Below are 18,473 nucleotides of genomic sequence, written 5' to 3'. Positions count from 1 at the left end.
CACTACTCATTACATTACTTTGTCATTACTACATAAAATAACTTGCAACACACTGTCTCATAATTACCAGTTATACAATAGACCGTCAGCATCACAGCAAAACGTGTAATGCACACACCGGTCTAGGGTCTCGGGCTATAGTTCCACACACCAACACAAATCCATATCCAAAGAGGACACATACAATCTTTCTGTTAGGTTAAACACAAAGTCGAAAACACAAAGCATGAAACCAGCCCTCAGAGCAATCACCACAGTGATTCTACTGTAGAAACATGAATAAGTACAAACAGAGGCTTCTAGTCTGCTTGCACATCACTGCTTTTGTTATCTGTTGAGGATCAGGCTCAGGCTGCTGGGCTGGGTCAAGCTTAAAATCACTCTGGGTTCTTAGCTAGCTTAGCGTTAGCATGCTGTCTGTGCAGACGCTCGCAAAGAGCCAAAGTTCTGTTAGCAGTATAACTGTTTCTGACTTGGATGAAGTTTCTGTGCTCTAGTCCTTTTGGCAATAAAAACAAAAGTCATGTCCATATCTCCACTCCTGAAAAGTTCTAGACCGCTCCACCATTGTCCTCCTCCTGCACACAAGCTGTTGCAGAAGTGCCCAGGAAGAAAAAAGCATCCTTGTTCTATCTGCCCAGTGTGCAGATAACTAAAGAACTTCTTAAATGTAATGTAATTACTGAATTTACTACAGTAGCATGTTGCATTACTGAGTTACTGAAAAAAGTGATTACACCAACCAGTGGTCATGATCAACCTACCATGGATGTACAACTGCAGCAGTGCGAGAACAGCACATTCACAATGAGTGAGTGTGTATCTTGTGACTTTTATCAAGCACCAAACCCTTCTAGGCCTAACAGAGCAGGCCTATTTCCAACTGGGAACATGTGTGAAGCAGACAATCTCCTGTTATGCACTACATGCTAGGAAAGCTGTTTGGAACCAGCACTGTCTTGAGTTCATGTGCTAAAAGGTTATTGTCACCATGTTAACATGATTAAGTTTGCTTTTAGCTCAATTATGCAGCAGTTGCAGCAGTTCATCACTCAAATTCTTTTCCTTTCTCTATTTTGGATTTTTAATGAAGTTGCTTGACCTGAGACAGTGAGTAAAATCTATTTGTCTCCTTGCTGCCACAGGCCAACGCTTAAACAAGGAGGCACACGCCCTCCAGCTTCTCCAAAAGATACATACAACCCATAACTCATCCTCTCACTGATTCAGCCAATAATTCACTTAAGAGCACACCTATTGAAAGAACGTGTGTGTGTGTGTGTGTGTGTGTGTGTGTGTGTGTGTGTGTGTGTGTGTGTGTGTGTGTGTGTGTGTGTGTGTGTGTGTGTGTGTGTGTGTGTGTGTGTGTGTGTGTGTGTGTGTGTTTGCTGTCTGGCACAGCTGAGTGTAGTCCCTGTTACTATTTGTCTGGACATATATAACAAGGCTCATCAATCTTCTTCAGGGACTGTTCGGAGTTTGGATTAAAAACACCTGGGTCTCGCCAGACTGACTCATGAGGTGGAAACATGCTCCTATACCCTGTCAGAAACCAAATAGTGGTCAGTTTAACACAGCCTCACACAGATGGGCACACATGGGCAGGGTGAGACTGGTGGTGTGGTGCTCTGGGAGATGTCTGAAATATTATATCTTCTTCCAGAGCAACTAATGGAAAGAATAGACAGAGAAAGACAGCATGTGAACCTCTTTGTTAAAACTCATAATAAATCTCTGGGGGGAACTATATACCAGGAACAACCAAAACCTTTGCTCATTGATGATAAGTTGATGACTCAGTATGCATTCAGCCTCCTACTGGCTGAAAGTAGAAGAAAAACATCAAAACGCCCAGCAGTGAGAAGGATATTGGCTTGCTTTGTGGCCTGTTTGCCTTTCTTAGCTGTTCTTGGCACTCAGAGAGATTAAGTCAACTATGAAACAAGAAAGGTGAGACCTGAGGTGAGGTAGACTTTAAAGTGCACCCTTATTGAAAGACTGGTATAATCCACAAGAGGAAGGAAGAACAGGCAATCTGAGGGTGTTTCATAAATACATTCCTGTTCAAAGCTGAGGCAGTGCAGACAATAAATTTGTCTAAGTTGACATTCAAGTCTTTCCCTGAAAAGAAAAGATGATGGACAGTGTGTGTATCTGCATACGACTTTGAGTTCTTAGTCTGTGCGCATGCAATCATGGGTGTGTGGCTGACAGGGGTGCTATGACCCCGGTCAAGTCACTTGACTTCTCGGCACCTCAGCCTCCCCCAGCTGTAACAACACATCCCTGCTCTACCCGTACAGGCAGGCAGGCAGTGGGCCGGCAGTGTGTCAGGAGCCTGGCTTCAGCCCATCACATGGAGACTGACTGTTTGTGTGCATTGTAGGTGGAGGGGACCCTTCACCACAGCTCCACTCTGTGGAATTCTAATTATTCCTCTCCACCCTCACCCCCAACTGGCAACCATGCCCTGTGTAAACAAGCAGCTGGGGTCAGGGGCAAAGCAATCAGCACCACTGGGTAGCTCTTAATGGATTGCTGTGTTTGCTGACAGGTGGTTTGGTGGCACTTTGAAATCAATATGGACTCAGTAGAGGCAGGTTTTGGGATGTGTTGTAAGACCAATATGTATGTATGTTACGTGGCTCATGCTAATAACAATAACACTGTTATTGCTGTTATTGCAGGAGGTGCAGGTGGTGCAGTATTTAATAACAATATTAGACGTTAAAGTGTGATAAAAATCTTTGAATTTAATTCGCTATTTTCCACTGAGCCAAAATTTTCTCTAGTCTTGTTCTCTTATTCATCGTTATCCCTACATATGTGGATTTACATGGCTTACTTAGGTAACAGTGAATGACAAATGCATTTTCAAATGTAGGGACCACAAATTAATCAAATCTACATTTTGTGTTGATAATATGCTAATAGATGCATTTTCATCTGAATACATACCTGTAGCATTTTCCTATAAGTGAAGGTCAAAAATTTTATTGAAGTCTCTTGAGATGTAAAACGCGCAAGTGCTCGACCTATCATGGGACAAAGGGCAGTTAGCAAAGTGGAATCAAAAGCAGCCAACAGGATTCTAGAGGACAGTTAAGTTTATGGGGACCAGTGTCTACGAGAGAGAGGAGACGTGAGTTGATCTAGGTGAATCCTCAGATAAGGCTTCCACAGGAATGTATTGTGTATGTACACTCCTGAAATGTATTGTACACAGTATTGCGTTAGATGTGAGTAAAATTGTATATTTAGGTAATCGGAGGAGGATTCTTAGGAGGCGGGCTTTGGCTTCATTTAGTCCTGACAAAAGAGTCATAGGATGGTGGGTCAGCAAGTGAGTTGATGTGCTCTTCAATCCAAAGAGGAACAATAGGAAACAGAGAAATGCAGACATTAAACAAGAAAGGTTTACAGGAATATGATGGAAAGTCCTGATCACCACAGTAACGTAGCAGATGATCAGGTGTAGAATGGACTTAAGAGCTGGTCCTTAAATACTGGCTGACAGTGAGAGTTGATGATCAGTTGGTGTGACGACCAAAGAGCGGAAACTCAGGGAAACCTTCACCTGCGCAGCCCAACCAAGACTTTGGAGACTTCTGTATTGGGTCTTCATAGAGACTATGAGTCAAACATATTTGTCCCTCGAGTTTTTCCATTTCTTTGTACATTCCCTCGCATCCATTCCAATTACTTTTGTGCACAACATCTGTGAGTTCACTTCAAACACTACGGTGTAAAAGTATCCAGAAATACACAGGAGGACTCCATGATAGTGAGCATGCCAGTCACAATAGTTGTGGGCTGTGTTGATGCTACGTGTTGTTACATCTCCAGGGAGGTGTAGCTCAGGTTACAGGGTAGGTTTAACACAGGAGCATAAATCTCCTCTAACACCTGCTGTTGACCTTCTATTATACTTATGGTAACATAATACCTTGTTGTCAACATTGTAAAGTACTATTTCACTTCAGGTGACTGCTGTCAGCTCCACACCTGTGTGCAAGGAGGAGAAAAGGAGAAATCAGTCTTACTGTAAATTTTAGCAATTTGCAGCCTAACGACTCTCACTTTGATCCAAAGTAAGACCAGTGAAAATAAATGAGATGTATCGCACCAGCAAATTGTTTATTCGTTCCCCTTATTCTTCTTGGGCTTGTTTTCATTTATTATTTCACTAATAAATATCAACAGTTTGGTAACTTCATAATTTTTTTATCATCAGTGCTTCGCTTCACCGCAAACATCTTGTGCAGCTGTAACTTGTGTATCTGTAGGTTCAGGCGCAAAGGTGAATCACTGCATTGTGTTATATGTTTAGCTTTAAGTAATGTGATAAACGTTTTAGGCCCCTTTGTTGTTGAATCCCATGTAATCCTTTCCACTTGCACAAAAAATCTGGAGAGCAAAGAGCCTGAGTTTAAAAAAAAAATCCTGCTTTCATCCACCTGAGGTCATGGCAGTTTGTATATGTGTTCATATCATGCTTCACTTCAGGCTCACTACGGAAGGTAGCCGGAAGAGGATGTGGATATGGGTGGAGGGATAGAGTAGTCGAGCTACACACTGCAAAGGGTTGTTTGTGTGGACATTGATACGAATACCAGGAATGAGCATAGGGTGTATCTGACCCTGGGATACAAGTGCGGAGAGACGCGCTTTTAAAAGAAATAAACAAACAGGTGGTCTTGTTAACAGCTAAGATTTTTAACACCCTTTAACTATTTGTCTACCTCACTTGGATTTGAAATATTAAACTTCTATAATTATAACAATTATAATTACAGCTTACATTTATAAAATCCCCTATTGAAATGCACAAGGTGCTTAATGAGTAAAATCACAGCTTTAGGGAAAAACATGAAAATGTTTTCCATTTTCAAAGACACATAAGGAAGATTTTCTTTTTAAAATTGCAGCTCTCCTTACGCTGCTGTTAAAATTATAATGCATGGCTTTAAATGATGACGCGCATGATGCATGTTTAATTTCTGCCCATTGGTTTTTATGTGGATTAAAGGATGCTGGATGCCCTCGTAAGTGGCATTTAATTTAAAAAATAAATTAAAGTCTGCCACTTTACTAATCCTCTCTCAATCTCTAATATCATTACGTTGATAAATTCATCTTGGAGCGGGAAGAATGAATGGGCCTCTTGTGTTATTATTATTATTTCTGGCACGGAGCACCACACACACGCCTGTGTAGCACTGACTGAAGGTCTATGCCCAGATGGCAATGGTGCTACAACTTATTGTACAACAAACACAACTTTCAAGTCTCCAGCCAGCACTGGCCTCAATATGGGCTGGGACAAGGGCCAAACAATGCATTACCTCTCACCGCCTAACCTCCACCGCTTCCATTTCACATAGTTAGCCCTCCACTGAACAGGAGCATACCAATCCCCAGGTTGATTTACTGTCCGAGGGATGCTATGGGTTTCCCTGCTCCAGAGTAGCTGAGGAGCTGCTGTAGAACACAGCATGTAGACAAATAGCCTTTAACACAATGGCACAAATGAAGAATAAAAGGGAACATTCATACATTTAATTGGTTATCAAGTTTTGTATGGTTTCCACTGGATGACTAATGACTATTTGGAGTTGAAAGCCTTGGGGCCTTGAAAGCTTGGGTGTGTGGTTCTATACAGTCTGTGTTCTGACAGCTGGTAGAGGGGAAAAAAATAACTTGGCAGAAGTTTGCAATCCACAAAAAAAGTAGTCAATAACAGGAACTCAATCAAACTGCCCTGGTTTCCGGCAAGCTATGTACTCTGGACTGCCTGGTCTGACAGGGGCTGGCTTGCAGAAATACTGTTGGCAGCAGGTTGGCCCCCACCGCAGCACAGAGTGCACTCAGTTGGCTCTGTTGTGTGTGCCACACTCATTTGTACCTAATCTCAGTGAGGTTTTTGTGTTTTATGCCGTATACTGCAAAAGAAAGTCATTGTCAGAAACATATATGACTTGTCACAAGTCAATTTACTGTAACCTGATCTGAGTTATTCTGTTTGCAGGATAAACAACATGTGCTAGAAAAGGAACATTTGTGGAAACAGAAGTTTCACATAAATAGTGGTGTGAGTGTGTACAATACTGATCAGCAGAATGTCTCGAAACCATGGACGTCACGAGCTGATGCCTTTACCCCCTTGAGATGCGTTTACTGCAGCCATCTTTAATTGCTGCTGGTCTGTGGGTCTCTGCGTTTTATATTTAGGAATTGGAAAACATGTTGTGTTGGGTTGAGATCAGGTGACTGTCTTGGCAATTGAAGAATATCATATTTCTTTTCCGACTCTTGGGCTGCTTTTGCAATACGTGTTGGGTTATTATCCATTTGCACTGTGATACTCCACCCAATCAGTTTTGCAGCATTTGGCTGAATCTGAGCAGCGAGTATAGCCCTGCACATGTCAGAGTTTATCCTGCTACTTCTATCAGCATTCAAATCATCAATAAACACTAGTGACCCACTTCCTCTGGCAGCCTTTCATGCCCATGTCATTAGCATTCCCTCTACCGTGTTTAACCAATGACCCTCTAGCATCTTCTCATTGACTGGCATCTAAGATTCCAGAGATGATTTCCTTTTATACCACATCCCTGACATAATATGTCATCTGAAACAAAGCTACATATTTATACAGATATAAATACAGTCTTAAAGATTTGGTTTAAAACTTTCCATACAGTTAAGGTTAGATCCAGTGAGCATGAATCATCGTTTAGTTATGCTGCTGTAGGTCTAGGCTACTTGGGCTTACCATGATGTACTTAGCGTTTCTTATTCAGTCGCCTTTTTTTACTCACTGTGTTTATATGCCACTTTGCATTTAATCATTAGTTATTATTTGACTCTGGCTCTCTTCCACAGCATGTGGTTTGTCCTGTCTTCCTTCCCTCACCACCAACTGGTCGTGGCAGATGGCTGCCCTCCGTGAGCCTGGTTCTGCTGAGAGAAAAGGGCGATAATGTTGATGCTCACATTGTATGATTTTGTGGTACACGTTGAAAATAATGTCATAGCGAGTAAACCTCCAGAGTGACATGCAGCGTTAGCTTTCCACACTTGGATTCCACAGCACCTGTCATCACCGCTACCTTGTTTAGTCTAAGTGTCTCTGTCTATCAGCTCACCTAACACAGAAGAGGCAATGCTTTGAAAATCAGATCCAGAAGTGAGAAATAAAAGAGATGTTTACAGGAGAATTTTTAGCATTAGACAGATTTTTATTTTCGTAATAATGGCCAAAATCACAAAATCATGGCTTCAAGTGTAATCTGTCTTGAACTGGTAGGGAGCGAATAGGTACAAATACTGTGCTTAATTTGTACTTTATTGTCGTATTTATCTTTCTGACAACTTTTTACTTTCACTCCCTACATTTTTAAACAAATATCTGTGCTTTCTACTCGTTACATTTTCAAAACACCCTTGTTGCTTTAGGGTCAACGTTCACAGCGTTTATACTCGGAAGTTAAAGTGGGCCGGATGGACTGCAGGTGTCCGTATATTGTGTTTGCGGTACTTATTTATCTAGCCAGCACTACAGAAGAGGTGGAGGGAGTGATGTTTTTTAAGTGGTAGGTAATTTAAAATTCAACATTTCTATCAGACTGAAAACTGTTTGTGTGCAGTTTGTCGCATAGTGTGTTGCTAGCTAAAGGTCTAGCTGCTGTATTTAACAGGAAGAGAAAAGAGTGCGACATAACTAAAGTGAGAGATGGAGAAAGATGTAGGAACACAGACAGGACAGGAAAGGAAGAAGAGAGGTTTGATTTAAAGGTAAGGTCTGCTCATTGACACCTGATAAACTCCAAATTTAAAGCTAAATAAACTAACACAAACTAAGCTGCGCTAACTTTGTGTTATTCAAATGTTGCATGAAAATACTGGGTAGCTTTGTCCAGGATAAACAGGTTAGCTTGCATTAATGTGGTGAGTTCACAGTAAAGCACTGTGTTGGATTGGTGCACGGTGCCTGTGGTGCTCATGACCAGAGGTAGGTTACATCAAGTGTAGCAGAGATGAATTTGGGTTTAAGCTGATGATGCTTAGATTAATTCACTGAATTCCAACTTTACACTATGTAGTGTAAATACACAAGACAGTACAAACAGTATAGTGCCAGTGTAGGATAGACGTCAGCCATTATAGCTTGTGAAACTACTTGAATTCAGTTGTGTAAATCCACAAAGACCAGCATCTTAGCGTTTTCCGACCTGCTGAATCTCAGGTTATAGGTTATAGGTGTGGAGGCAAGTCACCCTCTATAACATAGCCAACAGAAAATAGTTGTTTTTTTATTCTCTTTCACTGCTTTTGTCCTACATAACAGATTCAAGTGCAGTCATTAGAATTAGAATATAAATTTGAACATTTTTTCTTTTCATGTACTAATATTATTTTATTGTTATATTCATATAACCAAAGGGTTGCTTTGTACAAAAATTGTTAGAAGAATTGTCCTTCAAGGAGCTACTTTGTGCTTTCTTACTTTTTCACTTTTACTTGAGTAAAAGTTAATTCAGTACCTATGGTATTTTTTAACCTAGGTATTTCTATTTCTACTTAAGTAAAGAAAGTCTGTACTTTTGACACCTTTGTTCAAAGCAGCTTACTGATGACCCATCAGGAATGAGTCACAGCCTATTTTGTATCTTTAATCAAGCTCCTGTAGTTATTTACGCCTGCTTATGAGATGTCATATAGGCGCCACCCTCTGGCGGGAAGCCTCATCTACACTTAAGAAAAAATTAACATTATCCAGCGTTATCAGTCCTCTTTAAAGTTTGTGTCTTCTCCTGTCCTGTTTGGCAAAAAAAAAAAAAAAAAAAAACATAATCATTGCCAGATCAGAAAACATTTGGGGTGGAGTTTTATCACATATGCCTCACACCACCACCTCCCGCATGTGCAGACCACCACAGTCTATCTGTACACTTTCTCACACTCTCTATTGCCCTACCCCATGTTTAGAGCCATGGCTTCAGACTAATTGAATAAGCAGTGACCCTGTGGACCGCCTCTCTGAGGGATTAGGATATGATCTCAAAAGAGCGCTCCTCTGAGGGCAAACATAGCCAATCTAGAGCCATTTCATGCTCTGGGCTCCAGCATATGAGAGGTCGGCATGGAGGCCCACACACACACCAGAGAAAAGTCATTCATGGGGTCTCAAATCAAACATGTTTTAAATTCTGGTCTTTCTCTTATGAAGCACAGATGTTCTTTATCTTTCTGTCAACCTCCCAAAATAATGGCAACTCTATTAAAAGTCAAAAACTACTCTGGCACTTAAATTCATCGCGTTCATATAGCACTAATTGTATTATAAAGAATTACAAAGGTAATATGTTTTGACACTTTTATTGATCAAGTGTTTGTGATGGCCTGCCTGAATTTCAGATGTCTGGATTTTTAAATCACTGCTGTCACACTTTTGCCTGCGTGCCATTCATCAAATTAACTGTATGAATCTTCTAATGACGCTTGCTTCAATTACAGTGATTAACGTTAGCTCTGTGGAGTGGTTCTCACACGTAACGTTGGCTACAAATCCTCCGATCCACCACTTTATTTTTGAGAAAATGCTGCAGTCTGCGAGCATTCACCTTGAGCAGCATTTCTGTGAGCTTAAGGGTTCAGAGGAAGCGAAGTCAAACAGTGTGGGTTTTATTACATGCCTCAGCAATCCAGGAAAGGGGAAGCACATGTCTCAGTGAAATATGATCAAATTTAGATTATCTGTGGATATTTTGCCCCATTTTAACCTCTCACATAAAATGAATCATATAAAAGTCTACCCTAATTCTGTGTGCATTATTTGTTACATGGAGCGTCTTCTTTTCCCCGTGGGCAGCCAGTGTAGCAGTTTATTTCTACCTCTCTTTTTCCAGCTGCCTATTAGGATTGTGGCTTCCCTGTTGCCGGTGTATTTCTCCCCTATGGCAGAAAGAGAAGCATGCCATTGGTTCACCAGACCTGCCATTGCTGTCAAAATATGAGTGGGCAGTAAGCATATTAGATACCTATATTTCCTAGTAGAGCAGCCTCCATCGCTGCCTTGTCTTTTGGCACGTGGAAGAGAAAGACAAAACCCAGATGACTGGGTCCAAATCTATGAAAACATGAACTAAGTACACTGCTTTGGATGTGGATTCCGAAAGAAAATAATGAAAAAGCCACTGGTGGAAAAAAAAAAATGCTTCTCAAATGACAATTCCCCTGAGAAGACAGTTTGCTGTCATGGTTAGCTACAATCCCAAGTGCATTGTCGTGCTTTGTTTACCTGCTTGCTCTTTTTTTTCACGAGTTTGTTTCATGCATTTTGTGCTGTACTGAAAGAAAACGTGTGTTTATTTACTTTTTTTCCAAACGCAATAATTCTTTTTTTTTTTTTTCAAACAGTGCCAGTTGCAAATGCTCACAGTGCTACTTCACCTCATCTATCTTCATCAAGGGACTCAAATAGTCGGAAGCCATTTTTTGCTATTTAGTACTGGGTTTCACTTCCACAGTGAAGCCAGTTTGATTCCTTAAGTAGCAGAGGGAATGGTGCAAGAAAGATTTGTAATAAAAGCCTGCACAGGTAAATCAATTTTCAACCTGTCATCACCCACAAGGGTAATATTATTGGAAACAGGCGGTGTGTATAGCATGTGGATGCTGGCAACTGATTTCATGGTCCCTTATGACTTGGGCACTGTTGAATTCAACACTTCTTTGTGAATTATCATCAAATATTGATGTTTTTTTTCCTCATTTTTTAAAGTTCACTTTTTTGTGCATAGACCCAACTAGCAAAGAAAATCCCACCTTGTAGTAAATGTCTCAGAAATGTCACTCAGAATTTTATATTAATCTTAAATTAAGCATATATACACAAACTAAGACACTGTTATACCTGCCCTGTGCTAACAACAAGCTAAACAAAACAGGAATGTGTTAATGATAAATCATCAATAATGATAATAAAAGTTTAAGATCAGATTATAGTTTAGTTGTGTTAATAATCAAACAGTAATATTTAAATATATATTGTTGTTAATTTAATACTGTATTAAGCAAAAATAATTTCAAATCAATGTATAATCTCAAGTAAAATAAAAACTTTGTAATAGTTCAGTTCAAAACAGAGAGATTTGAAGGTGACTAAATAATAAACTCATTTTCTGGATTGATTATCTTAAAAAAAGGTTAAATATATTTATGTAACTATATATAGTTTGCTTTAAATTAAAAAAAAAAATCTAATTATTGAGTTTGTAAAAAAAATTTAAAATGTATATTTTTTTCCCGTCACAGGATTATTAATTCTGCAGTTATTTGAATACTCCCTCTGTCTGGCCAAAGCCTTATCCACTAAGCTGAATCTCAGGGCAGTCCACAGTTTGTGTGAGCTCTGAATCTGCAGGCTTTGCAGGCTTTCCTCTTCCCCGGGCAGGGCGGAGAGGCTGCTGACTCCACATTCTCATCCCTCTATCCCTTTTCCTCCATCCCTCCATCCCCCAGTGTCCTGTTTACTCTCTGTAGCCCTGTGGCCATACCACCTCGGAGACTCTCCAGACCACCAAGGCCCTGGCGGCCTCCTTGGATTGGTTGGTGACGGCCCTCACCATGGGAACTGCAGGGAGAGGTGCTGGAGTGGGTGGGGGAGTGGCACGGACAGTGGCTTAGTGGTGGGGATTTTTCATGCTGCGGACCAGGCCAGAGGGTGAAGATATGATTACATGTGGCCGGTCCTTGACATTCAAAATATATAGGTAGGATGTTGCATTGTGTGGCCAGGTGACCTTTTATAATGCTCCTCTGCTGCACTGGAGATTTTTTTTTTATCTTTACACTGGCTAATGACTATTTCAAAACCATAAAAACCATTATGAAAAAGAAAGGGGATTTCAGATTATCGTTGGAGAAACTATAAAGATGTTAAAAGTTCCAGTTCGAATGTCTTCTCTCAGATTCTACCATTACATTCAGTCTCGGCTCTGGTTGGCAGGAGGTTTTCATACCATCCTTCTTAACTTTCCTCTATTGCCATGAAAGTAATAAGAGATGTTATTTTTGACACTCTGAGAAAACGGGAGGGAGTTATGCTGGCCTGCTAATGTCCTGGGATTCTTTCCAGAGCATTGGTCGCCCTCTGCTGGTCAGAGTCTACAATCTTGTTCTTGTCAGCAATAATGTGGTGTGTTTGCACAAAACCTACGGCCTACCACAAAAGCAGCCACAGCAAGCTCCATTATGACATTTATATTTGCATGGGTGGTCCCCTTTACATTGTTGAACTCAGTGACAGCAAGCTCTTACAAATCTAAAAAGACAGCTCGGGTCCAATTTTAGGCAGTAAAAAAACGGCGCTCCGCTTAGGTCAGTCCGTCAGCGACCCATTAAAGCAAACAGCACGGGCCAAACAGCATATTGAAGGTTTTCTCAAAACGTTCACTGGCAGGACATCGTATTCTCTTCAGGAAGGCCTGCCATGGTGGAATGATGAAGGAGTGAAGGAAATATGGGTTTCTAGTTTGGATGCGATATATATGAGGTGTTCAGGGCTAGACTCTGGAATAGAAAGAGATGAAAAAAGGAGGCTGGAAGAGGATACAGGTGTGTGTGTGTGTGTGTGTGTGTGTGTGTGTGTGTGTGTGTGTGTGTGTGTGTGTGTGTGTGTGTGTGTGTGTGTGTGTGTGTGTGACATCAAGGCATTCTGCATTAATTTTCTGCTGAGGTTTTGGAAAGCAGGTCCCAGCTCTGAGTTAAAAGTGTGTGTTTTCCCCACACTGGTGTGCTGACGTGAGCTCTGTGGGCCTACAAGTTTCTTGTGGCCCCCTGAGTTCTTTCAGAAAAGAGGGGGAGGGTCTGCTGAGACAGCACATATAGGTAAAGAGTGTGGCTTGCAGTGGTCAGTGATTAAGCAAAATTTTAGGAAATGAAAAACTTGTTTGCGAATTATTGTAAGCAGCTTCTTAACTGGACAGTGCATATGTGTCGTTTCGTGTTCCCTTTACAGTCTGAAAGGGAAGCTCTAGTTATTGATTCTAAAAACAATTATTTGTTTCCAGCTATATTCCTGAAAAATCTCACCAAACCTGAAGCAGTTCTGGAAAATGCACTTGGGGGGGGCTGACTCTAAAGTGTTTGTGTAGGGTCCTCAACATTTTGACAGCCACAGGATATGTGTGGGCCATTGTTAGTCACTCCAAGTGCTACCTCGGTGGTACAGCTTCCTCCTCTCCCACCAACTTCCATGCACCCACACACACTCAGACACACATTTACATGCCATTACACACAACTTTCCATATTACTATCACAAGTTGTTGTTTTTTACTTTTTGGTAAGTTTCAGATAAGGTTAAAGACTTTTCCTGCAGTTGCATTTCATTTACATTTACCCAACAGATACAAAGTGTTGATTCAGACAAGACTGAATAAATAACATAAGAGTAAAAGTACAAGAAATAAAAGCTAGGTTAGTGTTTCAATAAAAACCGTCACAAAATAATATAAAAAGGCATCGAACACGTCATTATTTCTTAAACTTTAGCTATATATGAATGATTTTTTGGGTGAATTTAACTGCTGGAAGAAAAGAGTGTCACCGTTGTCAGAAACATCCACCTGATAGTATTTTCCAGCTGCAATAAATCTCCAGCCTCTACCAGTAAGAGCATGAACATCATCCAAAACACCCCTGAATAGACACAGTAAATCTTTTTTCTGCTTGCGCTGCCTGCCACACAACACATAAAATGTCTCCCTCAAAATGGGCTCTTTGTGTGGTCAAGTGAATATAGCCCGAAGAATGAACCGCAGTGCTGTGATTCTTTTCCTGTTTCCCCCCGTCTAAAAGCAGACTGCCCTGAAAATGAAGGCAGGCACAAAAATGCCAAACCAAGAACAAACCAGGGAGGAATTTTTAGCTTAGGTCAGGTATCAGTGATCCCCCAGCAGTGACCGCCAATCTACGATCAACACCCAAATGGATGTTATTAAATGTAGTCAGCAGCGGTGGACAGTAATATGAGGATATCTGGCTGCTGTAGCTGTATAGTGTTTCTCAAAATATGCAGTATTGCAAATGTTGGATCCATCTTTTGCGCTGTACTAAATGTTTCAACAAGACACAAACTAAGCTGACACCCATTAAATCATTAAATCTTTTGCTTCACCTCAGAGTGACCCTTATCTCTCAGTTTCATTGTTGTGTCATCCATATAATTCTCCTGTCCCATCCTGAGCTTCATCGTGGGAAATATTTCATACTACAATAGGAGCGGCTGTACGGGTTGCCATTTGGTTGCCTCGTGCTGTGTTTTTGTTGGCCATGATGGCTGTTTTTGGGAGTCAGACGGAGAACAGGCTAAGGGTCTTTTCCCCTCTGTACGGTCCCTGCTGCAGAGAGTGCAGCTCATCGATCACTGTGCACTGGGAGGGAGGACAAACTCTGTGGGTGGGATGGGGGAACATAACAGAGACATGTACAATATGGATGTAAGAAGCTTACATACATCTAGTATGCTGTATCCTGTAACATATGAGAGCTCTACAAGTTTTATGTGTGCGCAGGCAAGTCACACACTCACACACACACAGTTCATTGGACTAGATGAAGAGGAATCCAATAAAACATGACAGGGGTATGTTGTGGGAAGGATAAGTAGAAGTTTGGGGGGGGGTGAAAGGGTCAAGAAGGGAATCATTTGTGTCCCTGGAAAAATCCAAAGAGTTAAAACATGCGCACAAGCAGCGTGTTCAGACACCCACGCCTGCACACGAGCTCAAGTTAGCACACAAACCTCAGACACCAAGAACATGCGCCTTCGCCCTGCTTGAACAAGATGATCGGCTCCATTTAGTCACTTCAGCAAAAACTCCTCAGCAAGAGCTAAGGCATAAAAGCGCGAAACACATACATACAGAGGCCTGATAGATTGCGGCTCTTTCGGCCACAGAGGCCTCTCAGCGGGGCTGGCAGGATGAACAGAGACCCCATGCAGGCTGAGGGGTGAGTCGGAGGGATGAGTAAATACAAATCTGATGGAAAGGGACCGCCTAACCAGCAGTAGGGCCCAACCTGGAGATGACATGGAGCCAAGCTGATGACCCAACAGCGGGGAACCGCCAAGATCATTTAAGGTTTGAGCGTGACCATTTGATCGAAGCTGAAACCACTAAGTGAAAACACCGGACGCAGCAAGCTGCCATGTTTCTCCCTCGTCTGGAAATCAATCTGCCTGTGGGTGGGAGCTATTTTCATTCCAAGTCATGATGCACTCTCACTGAAAACAAAATTTTACTGTAAATATCTGTCAACCATATGGGACGTCAAGTTCCAAATAGTATCTGGAAAATTATTGTTAATATCAGACTAATTTGATTTTGGCATACTTTAGAACATCAACGTCCCTGATAATTTCTAGCTAAAGCTCTATTAACTGTAAGTGAACTTCTCATTGAAATTATAGCATTTTAGCTGCCTGTTAGAGATCCTGATCACTATTAGCAGCTCATTATCCAAAAGCATAGGCAACAAACCAGGTAAAATCAGGTTTCATTATTTTTGAGGGACATCGTCCATATTTTCTTGAATGTATTAATTATGTTTCTGCTAAGAGTGACCAAAGATGGCAATTAAAGAGCAACAGCAGATGATATAACACAGGATACTTCAGTGTCATTAGAGCTTTTAGAAAAGTCTCTAAAAGCATCTGGTCGTGCCAGATTTAAAGCAGTAGGTGTAAAACCACTGAGTGCACTGAACTAAAAACGAGTGTGTTTTATTGCTTGTGAGTTACACATTGCTTTTTTCTTTCAAACTTAGATCGTCTCGGTTTAACAGGAGAACAGTAGTTTGCAGGTGTGGCTGTTCAGGGTGAAAACTGTGAAGGAATAATTGGACATTGTGTTCTTATTGGTGTCAGACTTCAGCAGAGTAAAAAACAGATCACTCACCCAGCATGTTCCCACCGCTGGACGTGACGACACGTGTACTGCTATTAACTGAACATAAACATGGTCTGTTCCTCCCCTGCACAAATCAGAACCACCTGCCCTCGGGCCCTGAGAACTAGCTGGTCCTCTCTCCGGACCTCCTTTGAGAGAGCGAGAGAGAGAGCACCTCTTGTTTGGACAAACGTCAGAGCCGGTCCAGCGGCCTCCTACATGAAACGAATAGTGGAGAAAAGAGAATCTTAGCCTTCGTGTAGCCTCCTTCAACTCCAGGCTTCCTCTCCACCCCGTTGCACAGAGCCCAATATTTTTTAATTACATACAGGAAACTCCTGTTACAAAGGACACTTTCATAGTCAATCTAATGGCGGGCTGTGAGAAGTGCTGGGGTCACCTCTCCCTGTCTAATTGATTGTGTGTGGGTGGTATTGACTAACAAACTGGAAAGTGTGCAACCTAGAAATTCGGATCCACTTTCTCAAAGCCAAGAAGGCACCAGGTGCTTGAATGCAACATGCTTCTTAAAGACACCAACAGCAAAACTACATGTACAGCTATTGTCTTCACTTTTACAAGCACCTGATCTAGCAGAGAAAGCTGCCTCTGTAGCACCTTCTGTCTTATTTCCTTGTTCGTGTATCCTGGATTAAAATACTTGTCAGTCTTAACAATATTTTATATTGCCAGACAAAGAGTTAGACATGTCAATAAGCTTTTTCAATTCTCAGATTTTTTGCTCTGGTGGTCTCTAACTGACAGGAACTGAGGCGCTATTTGTTATCTTTAGGTCCAATAAGTACATCTGGTTTTGGTTTGGCTCCTCAAGATCGCCCCTGGAGATGTGGATGGAGGGGACTTAGGGGTGAGGTGGGGTAGTGGAGGGGCAGTTCTTGGAGCCTTTTTTCTTCTCCTAAATTGAATTTCTCACCATTCCAACCTGGGCCTTGGACCAGGGATAGAGCGAGAGCTTGCATTTGGCTTCCAGCCCTCAGGCTCCTGAAAAGCTATTCAAAAAAAGAGAAAAGGTAGGGAAAAATCCTTGGCCCAAATCAGTATCACCTGTTTTGCCAAATGACTCGCATGTTCAGAGTAATGGTTATTAAGCGACTCAGATTCTCTCTGCCTGTGTTTGCAATAGAGGAATGTATGAACTCTCTCTGAACCGTTCCTGACATGAAACTTTTAGTGGGATGAAATGATGTGTGAAAGTAAACAAATAGTAGACTAAACAAGACTGTCAGCCTCAGATTGGAAACTATTTGAAATGTATTTTTAGGACGCTTTATGTAAAAGTTTTTTTTATTTTCATTTTGATTTTTCCCCTCAAAATTGGTTATAAATCAGTTGCCAATATTCTAGTTCGGTTCAAGCATCTGTAATATTTATACAATACTGTCAATTGCACGTGTTCAGTAGCCCACAGGAAAACAGCTGTTGTTGGAAGAAAGATTATTATAATAACCCACTAAGGTGGCCTATGTAAGGAAGTGTGTGTTACAGTTTTTTATAATTATTGACTTTAATTATTATATAATTATCATTTCAGATTCAGGGGAGTTTAATGATATAATCAATTTTTTTTTCATTTATGTTCTGAACATTTATAATTGAAAATAAATTAGTCAATTCAGCTTAAAGGAGACATTTGTGCTTCTTGGTTTATGTCTATTAAGTTTTTAAAAATCTGAAAAAGCTGAAAAAAGGCATCCAAACTGTTTTTCTCCCAGGTTGTTTAACTTTACTGTAAAATTGAGTGTCTGTGGGGTTGCCTTTAAAGCCAGCTTCAAATAGCCATTTAATGAAGTTCAGAAGTGACACTTGGTCACTCCAGACATTAGGATTGCAGTCCAATAGAATGCATAAAGAAATGTGTTCACTGAAAACAAAGCATACAAATACACTGCAGTGGTTTGTCATTTTTCATTTACAGAAATGCTCATAAACTTACTTCCTTAGACTCCATGTGCGACAATATGCTGCTTTATACATTATTTGTGCAGTTCAAAGTCAACCAAATCTTTACATTTAAGAGTATTTAATTGAATGAAAAGTGGATTTAATGGTTCTCTTTAACAAGTTTTATTTATGATTCTTATTGTTCTCTTTTGCAGAGTGCATATATTCAAGTTTTTGTCTTAAAGTTTCATTTATTTTAAGAACAAGAACAACAATAAGAACAATGATGAACATTTACCATCCTTAATATATATTATTGCCACATATTTACCTTATATACTCACTTTTCCAATATATATTGGAATAAAAAGCTTGAAAATTATTTGTTTTTCTTAGTGTTTGTTTTTGAAGTGCACTTATTCATGATAAAAAAAAATTACATGTTTGGGTATGCTAACAAGCATAGTTTTGCATAAATGCATTTATTGATTGACTGATTTTGGTACAAATGGAGGTATGGGACATTATAGGGTCCCATATTGGAAAATGTTTATCTGCCAGTATTTACCATGTTTTTGACATATATTAGATATTCAGTCCAGCAGATTT

Source organism: Astatotilapia calliptera, chromosome 18 (assembly GCF_900246225.1).
Source record: "Astatotilapia calliptera chromosome 18, fAstCal1.2, whole genome shotgun sequence".
NCBI classification, from domain to species: Eukaryota; Metazoa; Chordata; class Actinopteri; order Cichliformes; family Cichlidae; genus Astatotilapia; species Astatotilapia calliptera.
Note: the sequence above shows the minus strand (reverse complement) of the source record.